We start from the raw sequence: 17,892 nt of genomic DNA, 5'->3' as shown, positions 1-17,892 counted from the left end.
GCCAAGATTTTGTCGACGTTGAAATTTTGTTTTCCTTTTTATTCGGCGCCGGCCTTCAAGTGGAACGAGAGTGTAACACTTAAGCAAAGAGACGAGAGGTGTTAAATAGCCGTAGGAGATACGGGAGATGGGGAGAAACAAATTCGAGCGGCCTGACGGTCCCACCGACGGTTGGGCGACAACCTCCTCACCGGTTTTTTTGATCTCTCGAGGGGGGTTTGTGCGCCTGGTTAAAAGAGTTTTTCTTCTCCTTTGCTCCAGTCATCTCTCTCCTTCTCTCGGGCTGCTCCTGGGCTGCTCCTTGTCCTAATAACAACGCGCTCACATTCGGAGATAATCCACTCGACTAGCCGAATAAGGATGGAAAGAGAGAGAGTAGTAAATATGGCGTCCCTCGCTAATGGAGTTTCAGTGCCCCGGCTATTCAGCCCGACAACTGAACTGCTGCTGCTGCTGCTCCCGCTAAGGCGGCCATAAACTTCTCGTTTCATTCACGACAAACTTACAGACTAGGAGGTATTGATATCGCCCGGCTACATTAATAATCCATCGAGACGGAGAATCAGAGATGGTGACGGAGAAAAAGTTGGCCGTTATACGACACGGCTGTAAATAATGCTTATAACAAAATCCATCTTCCCCACCCCCACCCACCAAAAAAAAGAAGAAGAAGAAGCAAGAGCTTAATGAGACCTAAATGAAGACCCCAGCAGTATAGCTCCCGAAACGAAAAAAGTCGTTTGCACGAGGCAGCAGCACAGCAGCCCCGGGAGCGAAAGAGAAATGACGGAAAGAGAGGATGACGCCAAAAACAAATGATGACAATGTCACGTACTCTGCTCTCTGCTTGCTGTATGTGTATATAACCTATACACAACTCCACGAGCTCCCGGGATCGTCTATCTCTATCTAGAGAAATGGCAGATGACGCCAGGAGGAGAGAATCCAGCACTGAGCCTGTCGAGCGGAATAAATATAGAAGAGCAGTGCCAAGAACACACATCATCAGGAGCGACTAATTGGGATTCTTCCTTTTGCCTATTCCCTCTCACTTTCGACGACTTTTCTATCTGCGAGTCTTCCTGTCTGGACCCGGCCGACGACAAACGACGGCGACTCCTTCAACGTTGCGCCCTCAAAAGTGTATTGATTGATTGTCGGGCTCGTCTTTCGTCGTCTTTGAGACCGACGAGCCGACGGGCACCCGCCAATCAATCGGCGAGGGCCTCTATAACCTCTCTCCCGTGTTCTCCAACCATTTCAATAACAAAGCGAATTTACATAATTTACAAGACTCGGCCGAAAAGAGATGAGAGGATGTGCAGCACTGCATAACCCCCATCAAGTAATCAGATTAAAAAAAGGGACATGAACTTGTTCGGTGGCACAGACATTTACGACATTGACAATGTATGGAAAAAAGCACATAATCTTTGCAACATGATGCCCCCCCCTCCGTCTGCTGTGTGTTTGTGCTGTGTCCCATTGTATAATTTGCATTAATACACGGGGATTGAAATTTCACGATCAAGGAGCCGATTCTAATTTCGTGACTGGCAAACTAATGGAAAGTCTTATAATAAGCTATATTATATACCCCTCCCCCTAATAATAATAACGAGCACGGACACACAAAAAACGAACCGACAGAAAAAGAAGAAAAACAAGAAGAAAAAAGGGAATCAGGTTCAATCCAATTCGGCGAATTTTCCAGAACCCAACAACCCGACCATTCAAGAGTCTCTTATGTAATAATCGATCGGACATCAACGAGGAAATGTTCAACACAAATGAACATTTTCATCAAATGATGGATGGCGATTGGCCGCCATGTGCCAAGATACGAAGAAGAAGAAAAAAGGAGGAAACCTTTCATTTTTTTTTTTTTTTTAAACTTTGATTGCACTAATTTGAAACGCGCGCCGCCGTATCATGGCGCCGTCTTAACTCTTAACGAGGTTTGCATTCATCCCTTTTAGTGTTAGACACTGGCACTTACTTGGTCTCCAAAATAGTCAACCAGCACAAAGTAAACGCATCCGCCGAGCCGACGGATTCCGGATGACTAGCAGCTACAGATGGATCCGAAAGGCAACAAGACAATATCAATCTGAAATCAAAGAGAAACAAACGACAATTAGCAATCAGGAAAAAATCTACCCCCAAAAAAAGAAATCAAAACGGACATGAACTATACGATGAAAACTAATCCTGAATCCTTAATGCCAACACAGAAAAAAAAAATCATAATATTTTTTTGTGTATGTGTAAGGACATGATAAATTCTTGTCCAACAAGAAAGAAGGAAGACAAAAAAAAAATAGAAAGCCTATCACACAAAGATGGCTAAATTAGATGTATACATCAGATAAATAGGGGCCAATCTAAAAGGATCGCGTGATGTGCTGTCCAAAAGACTCTGCTGGAGCCGACTGCTCGGGTGGCCTCCCAAGCAATCAAATAGAGTGTGTATATGTACACGGGCCGGTAGCTCCGTCATCAGATGTTGACATTAGTCAAAGAAAAAAAGAAAAAGGGGAACTGAAGAAGAAAGATGGGTACCAACCCAAAAAACATCCATAAAAATCAGGCTGGCACGTGCTAAAACAGGTCGTCCCTTTGCTTTTTATTCGTTCCATTCTGTACGTGTCGAAAAGAGAAGCCAACGACGATAGTCGTAAACATATTAAAGGCCGGAAAACTACGCACTATATCTAGACGACGACAACGACGGCCTCGTGTGTTTGCAAAGAAAAGAGCTCGAATCTCATCAAGAACCCCCACCATCCCGTGCTCTCTCTCTCTCTTTCTCTTCTTTCATCGAAAAGAAGAAAAACGAACAGGAAAAAATGACCGACCCAGTACCCAAAAGGGGGCGGCTGCCGTGAGGGACGTAGTGCCGCGTAGTGCCATGTGAGATCCGAGAGAGATGCGCTGGAGCGTTCCGACTTGTGTGATCGCAATGCAGCACAGCAGTCACAACTTATTGATGTGAATTGCAGAGCACAGCTGGCCATTGCACAGACACACACCACTGAGGGGACACAAATCCAAATCCAACCTCTGAGATTTTTTTTCGATCGTCGGGACTGGCCCTTCTGCCTGGCTGCAACTTTTTGCGCAGAAAGTTGACGGTTCGTGCGTGATTGATGTCTTCCAACAGCGACACTGATCGTATACATATATATATGTATACTATGTATACAACCCCATGTTACTTCTGTTTACTCTATATACGACCACCACCATCGCCGGGAGACGACGTGGTCCCAGGTACGCGCGAGATATAATACGCAAATCTTTTGAGGCCCCCCGTCTGCTATGAGATGCTGAGCGCAGAGACGACAGCACGCCAAAAGAGATAGTCGAAACGCGTTCTAAATCCTAGACATCTGATACAGCCAGCAGCCGGAAGGGGGTAAAAAGAAGAAGAGGATTTAGCTCTGGCTGTTCAATCCAGTCAAATCCACATCATCGCCGTACGGAGGCAACGGACCCAAATGCGAAAGGATATCACCAGGGAACATGTGTGCGGAATAGTGATAGATTGCCACGCAGCAGCATACACCTTATCTAGTATTTATACCCGTCTGGCAGTAGGGCACTAGGATTTGAAGGGAGGAGAGTGTATGGGGTTCAAAGAGTAAACAAAATAACCTGCCAGCAAATACTACTAGCGACACTTGAGAGGGAAGAACGAAAAGAAAGAAAAAAGTTGCAAGACGACTGCTGCTGTGTTGGATGTAAGTCGCATTTGCCTGAATAAATAAATCGCAATCCACCATCCGCATGTAGGTCGAAGGATCTATAATGCAATTGACAAAGTGTCAGAAAGCACTTCAACGCTCTTTTCCCCCACACCAGTGACCAGTTTTAGCGGCCTACTGAACTCGTTTTTTTACAAATCTGTGATCGATTTGCATTCAAGTTTTATTCGATGGAAGGCCAGTCGTTTTTCTTTGCGGTTCAGGGTCGCCGCGATATTTCGAATCAGCTGCGCAGTAGAATCGGGACAATGCCGAGCATTATTAAGATATTAATGAAGAAGCCTCGACGTCGTTTTGCATGTCTGGTCTGAAAACAAGACCCGGAGACGAGGCATAAATATTAAGAATCCACTTCCTAGGCCATTCCTCGGATGTCCCACAACAGCACGTGAGGGATAATTAAAATTTGATTCATTTTTTAGTGGTGCATTAGGAAGCATGGAATTGCATACTTGCGCATTCAATAAAGAATTCAATTTAAAAAAAGAACAAAAATTTAGAATAAAAAAATAAGAGAAACGAACCAATCAGAAAATAATTCGGTAATCGGCTTTTCCGACCGTAATAAAATGACAACTATTTCTGGCATACCAAAGATGAAATAGCAACATGGTAAAGCAATCAACAAATCTGGCAAAAAAAAAATCTTGGTCTGGTTGAAATTATAAATAGAAAAAGAAAAGAGAAGGTCACGTCAGAGACATAACAGAAGCCATTTCAATTTTTTCTTTTTTTTTTCTTTTCCTTTTAAAGGTAAAATGATCAACCGAGTTGTGAAGAGAAGACCCGTGAAATGTAACGCCAATGTCCGAGACAAATAATAGAAGCTGTCAAAACCAATTCGGGGCACGTCAATTATAAAAATCACTTTTTTCCCTTTTTTTTTTAGTTTTGACTTCCGCCGTCGACCCTGGCCTATAAAAACTTGAACGAATTTGACCCGGTTCTATATAGGCCGCTGGTGCTGACACACACACGACAACATCGTGCGACTGGCGGTAAAGCAACCGCCCCCATGCGCGCTCGTGCACTTGATTAATGACCGCGCCTCTATTTACCTACACTTTGGTCAACTTCTCGCACGAACCAACGAGTTTCAGTAGAGAATTTGAAAAAAACAAAAACAAAAAGAAAAAAAAAATACGTAATATATCTAGACTTGGCGCAAATATAACAACATTCCACCCCACCACCCCCAAACTCCAAGAAATGACAAATTTGTTGTTTTGTTTTCCTATTTTTTCAAATATATATAAGGCATCCTTTAGCGCCCAAAAGTTCAACTGTGAACATTTGATATTGATCCAAGTCGGACAAGCACAGGTGACTAAGTCTAGCATTTTAAATCTTGCATGGAATAAACTAATGAAAGGCACGAGCTTCTCCAACGTGTCTCGCAGCAGACTTGTGCAGTGGCAGTCTGAGCTTTTGAGTTCTACTGTCACAAAATACGCTACAGCAGCAGGGCTCCCAATCATTCGCCATCAAAGTCAACTGTACAGACGGGTAAAATGATGTAGCGACTGATTTTTCTTTTTTCCCGCCCAGGTTTCTCCTCCTCTGTACTGTACACGCACTGCTAGGACGACAACGACAACATGAAATCGAGAGAGACAAAAAGAGGCTGCTGATGTCAGGATCAAATTACCTGGCAGCAGGAGCAACGGAAGAGGATTCGATTTCAGAACTTTGTTTTGATGATGAGTAAGTGTATCCAGCGGATAGGGGAGGCCTGACGCAGAGAACAGAGTGGCTTAGCCTACGCAACCTAAGTGAATCCAATTAACTTGAATGAATACAGATAGAAGACTATCGATATTATATAAGAATGCGAAAGACTCCTTTTATCCGTTTGCGGGAAGTCCACCAAAAGATGGAGCAGCTCAGCCACGATTATTATTATTATCTTATTTTTTCGTTTTTTTCTTTGTTTTTTTTTTTCGGGAAGAATATCACGAGATTTTGCGCAAATATTTCCGTACACGAACAGGTCTCTTCTTAACAGGTTTGGTTTTCCAGTCCAGCGCCGACTGTCTGTGTGTGTGTACATGCATATCCAGCATTGTTATGTACGGAAGAGTCTGACGGACACTGACTCAAACAAATCCCAGCGCTAGCCACACACATTTCCTATCATAGTCTTGTGCCAACAAATGGAAAGGATTTAGCCTGGGCGCGGAGCGGGAGGGAGAGGGGGGGGGGACTTGTACGGTCTCCCGAAATATGTACATGTCGCATGTCCAGGTAGTATTTGATATTTTGTTTTCTTTTTTCTTTTAGTATTAAACGGAAAAAGACAAGGTAGCGAGAAATTTTAAAAGCATTGCGCGGTTTCACCGTTCTTTGTTCGAGCTTGGCCCAGCCAAAGAAAAAAGAAAAGAAATACAGTCTATCATTCCGAGCATTTCGTTTCAACTGTGTACACAGTCAGTGAGATGCAATTTCATTTGCGCAAAAGTTTCAGTTGAATCAAATAAAACGATTTCGATCCGACATTGAATCAAAAAGTCAAACTACTCGACGATCTATCCCCACCGATCCCCACCAGCATTTTCAAGCGAGTGCTGTTATCTGATACGTTAAAAAAAAAAAAGCCAATTCTTCGTGTCTTCTTCTTTATTTCTTTTGGGCGAATCTCGTTATACCTTTTTCCCGGTAATGAGATAAAACGTTCCTTTAGTGGCACGGGTTGGGGGCACTACACGTAAGAAGAGGTGAGCGGAAACACACTCTCCCCCCCCCCCTCTTCCACCGTTCTTTGCTTTTCATATACAGCGCATATATATTTAGAACATATCCGTCTCTATTTGCATGATGCAGGGAGCGTGTAACCCCGAGGCCTCGGGATTAAACGTAGTGGCGCGCGCTGGAATTGAAACGAATGGCAGAAGGAAACTAGGCGAATGTCTATATCTACGCAACAGCAGCAGCAGCAGCCAAGTCCCAGTGTACTCTGCTAGTGGCATAGTACGGGATGCATTAGAGTGTTTTTCTGGCGAAATTGTTAGTCTGATTTTCACGCCTCGAGCTGGATTTTCGACCGACGACAACGATGAGCGGAGTAGGAGGAGGAGTCAGCTGGACGTCTACTATAGTTGGGCTTGTAGACACACATCTGCAGTGTGTCGAATTTGGTTGCCTCCAAACAAACACACACACACACACACACTGAGCTTCATATTGGATGATGGATCGAGAGGGGCATTAAAGTCCCAGACGGTTTGACATTTTACCTCCTCGAAAATCCCGGGCCCTTCCGCCAGTTTTCTCGCGTCCCTCGCGTGATATTCCACCCGAGAGAGAAATATCTTCCGCAATGATTCAATTCATTTCATTATTTGTTTTGACGAGGCCCATTTCTTTATGCAAGGGAAAACAACTCCTCGATCCGTTTAGATTCTCGTTGGCAAGCGGCTCTGGCAGCATCATGAAATCAGCCAAGCGCCGCAACAAGTTGACGACAAAGTTTTGCAATCGAAATGGCTAAGCTGCGAGACCCCAACTAATAATACCGATTCCAGAGAAATAACGACTTTCTGTGCGCAATACATAAGTAACGAGCGTCTTAATGCCAGTAGTAACGTTACGTCATGTGCAAATAAGGAGGCGATCAGGTGACATTGAATAAACGAATTGCGTCACCCAATTCTTTTTCCGTTCGAAATCTTCGTCGACTTTATGCACCAAGAATTAACACACACGAATAGAAACTCTTTGAAATAATATTCCAGCGGTAACAAAACAGTAAAAGAGTCCGGCAAAGCCACAAAAATGGCCAATAGCTGCAAGGTAACGAGTTCCATTTAAAGTAAAACGATTTACCAACAAATCCGCCGTGTCATCAAGAGCCAATAACTTTGGATTTTTGAAAAAAATCGTCAGAGATTGGCTCATAACTCTTTTTTTTTTTCTCTTTCTTACGACGTACGTTCGAATAATAAAAACACATTTCCTCATTTCCAACAAAAAGAAATAAAGAAGAAGAAGAAGGGGAGAGAACTGATGAAATTCTCTGACCTGTTAATAGAAAGCTGTTATAGAATAGAGATGTCCGGAAGGAAATAACCGTCAGGGGGGTGTTTGTTGCTGTCAATGGCCAACACACTTTTGGGCGCGCATCCGAAAATAAAACCAAGTCCGTCGATCAACACACACCCCAAAAAGTTGTTTAAAAAAGTTTTGTAAAAAGTCTAACAACGAAGCGAATCAAAATTCACCACACCGAGTTTTTATTTAGTTTTTTTTTTTGTTTTTTTTAATGGAAACTTTTGCGCCAAAAACAAAACCGAAACGACGAACTTTGCGGCAGTGAGAAAGAGCAGAGAGAGAGAGAGAGCAGAGAAGACGGAAGTTGTTTCTCGCGCGGGAGTCACGGGGCGACTGGTGATCCCCTCGGTGTAGACTGTGGTACCGATCGTCGGTGCTACTTCCACCCTCTTTACTTACTCCCTCCTTGTCTGAACGAGAGAAAAGGGGAGGGAGAGAGGAAATTATAAGGGGAAAAAAAGAATAAGGAAGGTGGGGAGCTACAGCAGTAGTCGTATATAGAAGGTAGGCTATAAAGGAATCAACATCGTCCCGACTGCGACGACTATCTGTCCGGGCTTTTTCTCTCTCTGTGCTGCTGTGTGGGTGCGCGTCCCAGCCAATTTGTTGTTTTTTTCCGACTCTCGGCCCCATTGCGCAGACTCCATTTTTTATTATCAATTTTCTTGCTTTTCTGGTAGTATTTTTATTTTTATTTGCTGTCCCCCCGCCGTTAGATTCCCTTAATCTCCTATACGTTTCGGAATTGGATGCTGTTTATTTAGGTAGTTTCGTATTATGTGCGTTCGTTTTTCTTTTCTCCTCTCGGCAGCAGAGCTGCTGTAATCCCTATAGTCGTGTATTCTTTTGATTGCTCTCCAGCTCTCTCTCTCAATATTTGACCTGGAAATTAGCTCGGCATATTGGAAAAAAAGATATCAAGAAATGCGTCGTTCAGAGAAGGACTCCTAAGCAAGCTTCTCCAGTCTTATATAAGAACCCGGATAAACAAATCATTCAACAACGACAACAGACTAGACAGCAAACCAACACACAAAAAAGAAAACGATTTGTTTGAGCCAACACGGGAGAGGTGGTGGCGACAAGTACGGTACTGTCAACAACATTTTGAAGAGTGGAGAATTTGGGTCCTTTCAAACATGACAGAAAAGAGGCAAAGAAAAAAACGAAGGGTTTTATTTTTATTTTTTCGGTTGAAGATTAGCGATGGGTGCGGTTCGGTCGTCCGCACACTCGACGCCTCCTCCTCCTCCCGCTACTACAACACTATTAGGAAAACCGTCGAGCATATATGACAGACGGTTGGGGGGCGGGGGACCAATACCAAACAGTTTTCTCAAGCAAATGTCAATGTTGACGACGAGAGTGTGTCCCTCAGACCGATGGGAATCGACTGGCTAAATCGAACAAATAAACCGGCGGCGCCTCGTCGGCATTTTTTGACAAAAAGAGTCCCCGTCGTTTCCGTAATATACTACGCAATCAGTTGAATTGTTTTCGATGATTTTCAAAAGACACACGTCATATTTTGAGCTCGATTTGTATTGATATTGATATTTATTTTTTTCGTTTCGAGTTTCGGGTTATAGCCAGCAGCTGTGCACGGGTTATGAATTATAGACGTAACGTCCATAAACGGAGCGGATGGACTTTGTGACCACACGAACACCAGACGATGAAAAAAGACCGCAAAAGGAAAAAGAAAAAAAGAAAAAAAAAGGTTATTGGTCTGTCTCTCTGCACGAAAAGTATCCGAATAACTGTTGTGGCTTGGCGACACGGTAAGCTGGGCAGCCGTTTGACGTCATTCCGCCCATTCCGCAATTCGGCGACGAACGAAATCGACAAGGATTTCTCTCTCCCTCTCTCTCTTTGGGACAAGTTTTTCGGGTCCGTTCTGTTTGCACACAACACGAAAGCACACAGAACACGAAATAGCCCCTCCCGTCGAAAAAAAAAAGGGAGAATAACGATATCTGCGGTTGTCGTCGTATAAATGAATGTCCAGCTGTCACAACTTGCAACTTCCTTTTTTATTTTTTTTTATATTTACAAACATTTGGCCATTTTGATTGATCGTGTGTCATACAGATACCGACGCCGGGCGGCGTCCAGATGCAAAGCAGCTCGGCCCCCCTTCCAAAAAGGGAGCAGCCACGCGCGCATACGGGGGCGGAAACAGGAGAGAGTAGGTTGGAAATTGGATGTCAAACACGTAGGCCATACACTTGAGCGTAACGCGATAGACATTATTATTGTAGCTCATCAGCGTGCATCAATCTGAATGATGAAGATCGATGGTGCGAGTATGCGCGTAAATGCAGTCACCAGGGTAACTGGGTTAATGATCGCTTCTTTTTTTTTTCAACACGAAAAATAATAGCGTCAAATGTAGGGGTGGTGCCTATTACGTCATTTCTACTAGTATAGCTACCTACCAGAATTAGACGCAATCTTCACAAGGAGCTTAGCCTGATGTACCGTTTCTTAATGAGATATTTCCCGGGGTTGTTTTTTCAAATGACATCCCTAAGGGGTCGTGAGTAGAGCGTCGCTGAATGGATTCCTGTTGACTGTGACGTCCGACAAATCCTCGGCTAAACAACAGTCAATAGCTTCCACGAGATAACTGTGTAGGACAAGTTAGGCCAAGTCGAAGGGAACGAATATGACAAAAGCGGGTAAAGTCAATACGGCCTATTTCCAATTAAAAGCCCAGTGTGCAGGGGCATCATCCAGCAACAGCTAGACACGCTAGATGTGCTCTTTCAATGCCTTCGGCCATCATTTTCGCCAGTATAAAATTTGATCACGACCATCTCGTTCATAGGGATTACACAAAATGAAATAACGAGTCGAAACTGATTTTTATTTTTACAAAGTTGCACTTTGGCATTATCAATCAAAATGGATGTTTTCTTCTACTCTGGCCCAGGGCGGATTCACACAAAGGCCAACTAGGATCGCTAGAGGAAACACAATGGAAATGTCAGACTTTTTTAAAAAAATATGCCAATTATTATGCCCAAACCGGTGTGGTGGTTCGACTTGCACAACACGGAAGGAACCGCATCAAACGGCAGGTTATAACCACCCCACCCCACGCATGTATAATATGGCGCCTATATGTTAAAGTTGCCATAACAAAACCATAACAAAACGCCACGCAGTTACACGCCCTAAATAACCTCGTTCGTTTATTTAGATCCTGAATCGAAAGTCGACGAACTCTCTCTCTCTTTCCCGCACACGGTCGACATTTCCGTCCAAAGCAGGTAAACTACTATCTGGTATCCATATGCACCAGCCTGGGGGGTTCTCGTTTGTATCTTAAAAGCTAGTTTCGCTGATTAGATCGAACTGCTGGCGTCCGGGATTTTAGTTATGCAACGCGTCCGTCATTGGTGACATTTTCAATTCTCCCGCGCATCTTTAATGCCTAAAGTTTAGAAAATGGCTCTGCAATTGATCGCTGCAACACTGCTTGCTAGCGGCTGCTGCTAACTGCTGGCTTAATGCTGGAAACTCGAGAAAATGGAACGTCGCCAGAATCAATTAATTCCGTCAATTACACGACATTGTGTACGCTTCGGAATATTTGAGATACAAAACACCAGCGAAAGACTAAAAAAAGAAAAAAAAATGAGCTAGGTATAATACCCCCGCGACCGAAAAGTTTCAGACGAGATTAATGGCCTTTTACAGACGCCACATGTCCGCGAGCAAACTGGCCAGCACCACCATTCATTTTTAAAGAAGATAATCGTTTCAGTGCCAAAGACTATACATGCGCTTTGCCAGTGCGCCATCTCATTAACTTGAACCACCACCCACCCACCTCACCCCCTCTCAAAGAAGCCCCAAACTGCTGTGATTGAATTATTGAACGTACTTCAATTACCAATGGGCACGCAAGTGGCTCAACTACGAAAACGACCGTGATGCTCTGCAATCGCACAAGACGATGACCGATCCTCCCCACCCACCCACGGGCGGGAGAGTCAGACTAGTCCGTTTCAATTTTGAATGACCATCGAGTGACGAGCGCTGACTGGCTGGGGATGCCAAAGCGGGTCGGCTGAGATACAACGCACAGCACAAACATGTTCCATCCATCCATCAGCAGCCAGTCGTCCCAAAAGCGATTTGGCCTTCCGTCAAATCTAAATCCAGCTGGTATATAGGTATAGGCGCGAATCAGCGATTTCTCTCAAGTAAAGAGAAAAGCATTTTGAGATGGAACCAAAAAGTGATTAGAGAAGAGACGGACGCTTCCGCTTTTTGAGCTGCGATAGTTAATGGGCCCACCAGTTATTCCAAGAGAGAAAATAGGGAAATGAATAATAGGGAAATGAGAACGATCATCGGAATTCGGAATGAATAAAAGACGAAATCAACAGACGAAGAGAGTCCCATCCGGAAGGATCCGTCCGGATGACGGAGGGGGGGTGGGGGAGAAAGACAAAAGATGACCCAAGACAACAACAGTTTCCCATCGTCTTTTTGCTTTGGCCGTCGCCTTCTTCCGACAATATCCGCATCGGATCTGTATAAGACACGAGCGCAGACACAAGATATTTATCAGCGCTTCCGGATAGCGGAAACAAAAGCAGTTTGAAAAGAGATGATGAAAGCAGCAGCAGACGAGATAAAAAGAGAAAAAGAGAGCCGGACAGGGTCCAGCAAACAAGTAATCATCATCATCATCATCATGAGAATCAGACGAAAACAAACATTACTTATTACACAGTTGTATATAAGCCAATGCTACACACATCCGCCATTTATACTCGTATCTCTCTCGATCCAGCAAAGCATATCGCCCCCCCCCCTTCCCCTCCTCTCTCCCCAAATACACATCCGAGGACTATAGACTAGTATTCCCGGAATACTGGTCCCGAAGGACAAGTCAGACCGGCTAAAAGATCCTCTTCATCCAAACGCCGACGGCGGCGGACCCTTCTCTTGTTGCCAAAAAGGAGAGCGAGAGAGAGAGTCTTTTTGGTCGCCGGATTATATCTCTTCTTCTATATAGCATTAAGTATATTTACTACACACGTACAGAGATGTGTGTGGGAGCGGTGGTCGCCTATATCGTGGGCTGGCCGCCACTATCCAATTAACTGGATATATGGGATCAAGAAAGGTACCGGTCTACTAGACGTCGGTTACTGGAACGTTCAAGTCGTCCTAGACATGCCCAAAGTCGTATAGGCGCCCCAGACACATTTGGGCCGGTAGCAGCTGCTGTCCAGTCATCGTATCTGTCAGGGGGGAGGGGGGTTTGCCCCCCCTTGTGTGTTACATGAATGTTGCCGTGTAATAGCAATGGACGAGGGAAACTCAATCCTGCTGGATTCACTATGTATGAACGCAGGGACTGTCTTACTTCATAATTACACCCGGTCAGATGTGAGAGAGGGGGAAAAACTATCGGCTGGCCGTCAACCATCGACGTGATTTGCGTCCACGGCAGCCGGCCCACTGATAAACAAGAGGGGGGACTCTTTGACATGTCAGCCTCCGTAGCATAAATCCCCCCCCCCCCCACCCTTGCCAACTCTTTCAAATATTCAAAAAGCTAAAGAGTCCAGTTGCATATTTGATGGTCTAATCCGGATGAAAGAGAGAAAAAAATGCCTACAGCTCAAATCAAAACCACCACAAATATCCATCCAAAAAAAAAACAATCATTTAACCAGAAAAGCTTAAAGTCAAGAGTGCCTAGTTTCGAATCACGTGGGTTAGACGGTCCACATAAATCAATTACGTCATCCGCCGGAACCTGACTTGATATTGGCAAACTCATCTTTCAATGCGGAGAGGTAAACATGGGAAATATGTAGAATCTCTTTGTCAAAAGACACAAGTCTTGGAAGAAGAACAAAAAACCCCAAAAAATTGATTCTTCCGGCTTGAGTGGAAAAATGATCGGACGTCACGGAGGTCTATAAATAATGGGGCGACGATTTCTGTTGGCTAATGTCTAGTCTGCTGCGCCGTGGTGGTGGTGGCTCCTCTCCTAAAGCTACATTTCTGATATGGAACTCGCATTATCCGCCAACACACACAGCACCAAACAATCATCCACACAGCGTCGGTCTCTTGCTGGATATGTAATAAACACGGCCAAGGTTTTTCTTTTTTCCTTCTATTTCTTCCTTTCGCGTGCGAGTAAGAGAGAGAGCCGCCGCCCAAATACAAACAACCGTCGATCGATAACTCGCCCATATTCCCTTTTTTTTTTCTCTGTTGTGATTGTGTGATGGCCGGGCGATATACGTGACACGCTGCGGGATCGAGACAAGCGAAAACTGCCAACAATATCGACATGATTTATCTGAGCTCTCTCCAAGTCGGCTGCTGTCGGCTCGGCGCTATCTCATCTATAGCCATTCCTATAGCTAGAGAGATCTGCTGCTGGATGCGACCTTCCTCTTCTTGTTGACTTTTGATATCTTATCTTCTGAGAAGACTCTCGAGCTAGAGTTTTTCTCCCGCAGTGATTTGTAACGGCTTTTAGAAAAAAAAAAAGAAAACTGAATGCAGGAAGAATCCAAAAAAAGAAACAAAAAGAATCATATCCCCATAAACAAAAGGAAGAGGATATTTTCTATACGTGTGTATCAGAGAAGACGCACAGTTTGCCGTCCTTTAACGCGTCTCTGTTGTGTCGGACATCCGGAGCAGAACAAGACGGAGGATAGGGGGAGAAGAGTAATACGTCACAGGAACAACCAGCAACTCTATAAATATTACGTACAGCTTTTTTCCCCCCTTTTATCTCTTTTGTTTCGTGATTCCCCCAAAAGATAACTAAATTGAATATGGATTTTTAAAAATCTTACTTGATTTTTATTCTGGAGGGGGAATTATTTTTCCACGTGAATGTTTCCGTGTGTGACGGATGACTTTCTGGAGGGCTCCGGTCGTTGGTGTGTGGTGTTGAGCGAGAGATTTTGTCAGCGCCGAATGCGGAAGTCACAACCGCCCCCTGTTGGGAAAAAAAAGAAAAAGAGAAAAATAAATTTTTGTGTTATCGTTTCTTTTCTATTCGACCCCTTTTTTCTTCTTTTGAACGACTCGCCTCATTGAGCATGAGATGGTGTCGTGCATCACGCTCAACTTGAGTGTCATCCACCCTCTCTCCCCATACACACACAAACTCTCTACCCATTTCCCCGTACAGATATTAGACGGGGGAAGAGAAGAGAGAGATATCAAGGGGTCACATAATGTATACAGCGACTACTATTTATACGGTCTAGGCTCTTGGCTCGGTCTAACCATTACCACTAAGTCGGATATTTATTCCCCCCACCCCACCCCATCCGCCCATGCTCTTCATGTTTCATCCTTTATTTCACTTTTATATTGCGCGCAAAAAACAAATTGATCGTCAATGTGTACGTAAAATAAATCGGTCCCGCAAACGCTCATGTGCTGCCGGCCCCACCTTGTACCAAGTTGTTCTGGTAAACTGGCAGACAATTATTATTATCTGCTCCTGGCTGCTCCTCGGCGTAATAATCAGCCGAATATTAAGACATTGTAGCCCTTAAGCTCTTGAACTGTTGTTATTATTTTTTCAGTAAGGTCTCAGACAACTTTTGGCACTTATGGGCCATCCCTGCGGCAGTGACTTTTGGCGGGCGAAAAATAAGTGGCAACATGGCGCAGGCTCAACTAATTTGGGAAACCAATCCTTTCTTTTTTCTTTTAACCGCAAACGTTGCAACGGGAAAATGCAACAAAAGTGGGACGGAACCAGAAAAAAAGGAAGGAAACGAGTCTTCCCATGAACATGGCAAAGGTTAGTAAAACACACTAAATGTATTATTGTTGCAGAAAATCATTGAAGATGCGAGCTACTATATACACTATGTATACCCAGAGTAATAAATGATCAAAAGAGGGGAAAAAACCACAGCAGTTGCGCGCGCGATTCTTCGTAAAATAAACGGCGGAAGAAAAAAAGGAAAAATTCACTTGCTGGCCTGGCCGGGCTTCCTCGAGAGCTACGAGCTGTACGTAGGCTACGCATATATACGGACGGAGAGCTCGAGGGGTAATTGAATTAATTTCCACTCACTACGGCTGGTTCTCTATCTCTTTCCGATTCTTCTTTTTTTTCTTTACTATAGTCTCATCGTTTTTCCTTTTTCTTCTTCTTCTTCTTTTCTTTTCTTTTCTCTCTCCATCCATCTTCCATATACTTCCTGTTTCGGCACCGGAAACCCATCGGGCACGCGGTGGTGCCATGTTTCTCCCCCCGACTCGTTTCTATGAGTGTGTACATGTCATCCGCCGTGTATATATGTACACATCCAATAAATATCGAAGAATATAAGACCCCCCCCCCCCCACCCGCCGACTAGAAAAAGGCAACCTCAAAGATTTACTAAAGTCGAGTAACACATTTGTTGGCAAACAGCCCAACATCAGCCAGCAGCAGATAAATAACCGACGAGCAAGCAAAAAAATGGGACTCCAAACATCTTTTCCTTTCTCAAATCTCATATATCCGCCAACGCGTACAAATAGTCGGCCGACTACACTATACACTACACTCTCCAAATAACAGAAATAGCTCACGTTACAACTGAGCATTTAATTTTCAGTTATTAGTAGTCGATTTGAGACTCGCCCCGTTGAGAATTGAACTCGTAGTTATTATATACAATCATCGTTTAGGGCTTTTAATAAGACGCTGTGTGTGTGTGTGTGTGTGTGCAGACGACTGTGTTTACAGTAATGCAATATTTAGGTGGGAAAACAAAAGTGGGTTCTCGGCAGTATACCAGGAGGGACGAAGGCGAGCAAACTCTCCGTCAGGGTCTGGCCAAACATCAAACTCATAAAAAGCTGAAACTCTAGATCATGTAATAGTGCGCCAACACAAGAACCCTGCCCTGCGTAGACTCTACTTTCCGATACACAAACGGGCAAACTTAAAAACAGGAGCAAACTCCGTTAACGTGATAACATTAACGACACAAGATGGATGGGAATGTCGATGGTGTTGCAACATTGATAGCCCTACAGGAATTCGAAAACGTGCGTCATCGTGAACTAAACGCAAACAAATAAACAAAGAAGAAGTCACGTCGCTATTCACGTGCCCCTAGCCTCTATCTCTACCGAAATGTGTGTCACTCATCAGACACTCGCACTCTTTTATTTTCTCTGAATCCATCCGGCATTCGACTGTGTCTGTGGGCCCGTGTGCCGAGTCAATAGGTGCTACGGGTTCATTTCAAGACCACGGCGAGAGAGACATCAATCCATTGTGCGGATGAGACAAAAGGGAGTCAGGGAGCCAGTTTCACTCACCCCGCGTTTCTGCCATCGATTCCGAATATGAACGGGAACAAATGCGGAGCACAAAGTCACGGGTGGCAAAAGGAAAAACGTCTTCAGGACGGGTGTAGTGGTAGATTCTCATCTACATTTGAGTCGACTAGAGAGACAATCGCCAACAGCTTTTTCAAGCTGCGATGATTTTTCTGCTGCGATAAACACGACACAACCCCCCCCCCCCCCACACGTGTACTGTGTCCTCCTTTTAATATCAGTGTATTCCACTCCTGGAATCCTTGACGTCACCACAATATAAATTTAGGGTTATCTTTTGCTTGTGTGTTTTTTGCGGAAATCGATTTTTGACTGTAGACGCTAACAATCAGACCCCAAAATACCCCATGTGTACCTCATTTCGAATATTAAAAAATGTGAACAAGTTTTTGTTTTATTTTTCTCATTTGTTCCTTCTGTTTTTTTTTTTTGTTTTTTTTTACCTGGTTCGATGTAGTTAGTAGGCCAAATGATTTCTTTTTTCATTAATTCGGCTGGTGGGGGGGCGAGAGACGTTGACGAATGAAAGAAAAGAAGTATAAACTAGATCTAAATTGGGTGGAAGTCACACTCGTTGTTAATACTTCCGTATATTAAGCGCAGCCAAGCAAGTTACCTTAAGAACTTTTTCTCCACTCCTAGAGGAAAGAAACGCAAAGTAAGTATGATATATATAGCATCCATGTATATAGTTTGTCGTTTCACGGAAATTCAATTCAACTCA

General features: G+C 44.1%; 1 protein-coding gene across 6 annotated transcripts in view; it reads right to left on the bottom strand.

Moving 5' to 3' along the window:
• LOC124311199 overlaps window positions 1-17,892 on the bottom strand; it is a 67,366-nt gene that overhangs the window by 34,659 nt on the left and 14,815 nt on the right. For 5 of the 6 annotated variants that reach the window (XR_006909756.1, XR_006909755.1, XR_006909758.1 and 2 more), the window contains exons 1-2: window positions 7,785-8,268; window positions 2,000-2,110 (exon numbers count right to left, since the gene is read on the bottom strand). The gene's annotated coding sequence lies outside the window, so the exon portion shown is untranslated. Of the gene's footprint in view, window positions 1-1,999; window positions 2,111-7,784; window positions 8,269-14,662; window positions 14,809-17,892 lie in introns of those variants that run through there. The other variant, XR_006909757.1, reaches the window with a different exon arrangement.

Source organism: Daphnia pulicaria, chromosome 8 (genome assembly GCF_021234035.1).
Source record: "Daphnia pulicaria isolate SC F1-1A chromosome 8, SC_F0-13Bv2, whole genome shotgun sequence".
NCBI classification, from domain to species: Eukaryota; Metazoa; Arthropoda; class Branchiopoda; order Diplostraca; family Daphniidae; genus Daphnia; species Daphnia pulicaria.
Note: the sequence above shows the minus strand (reverse complement) of the source record. Positions and strands in the feature narration are given on the sequence as shown.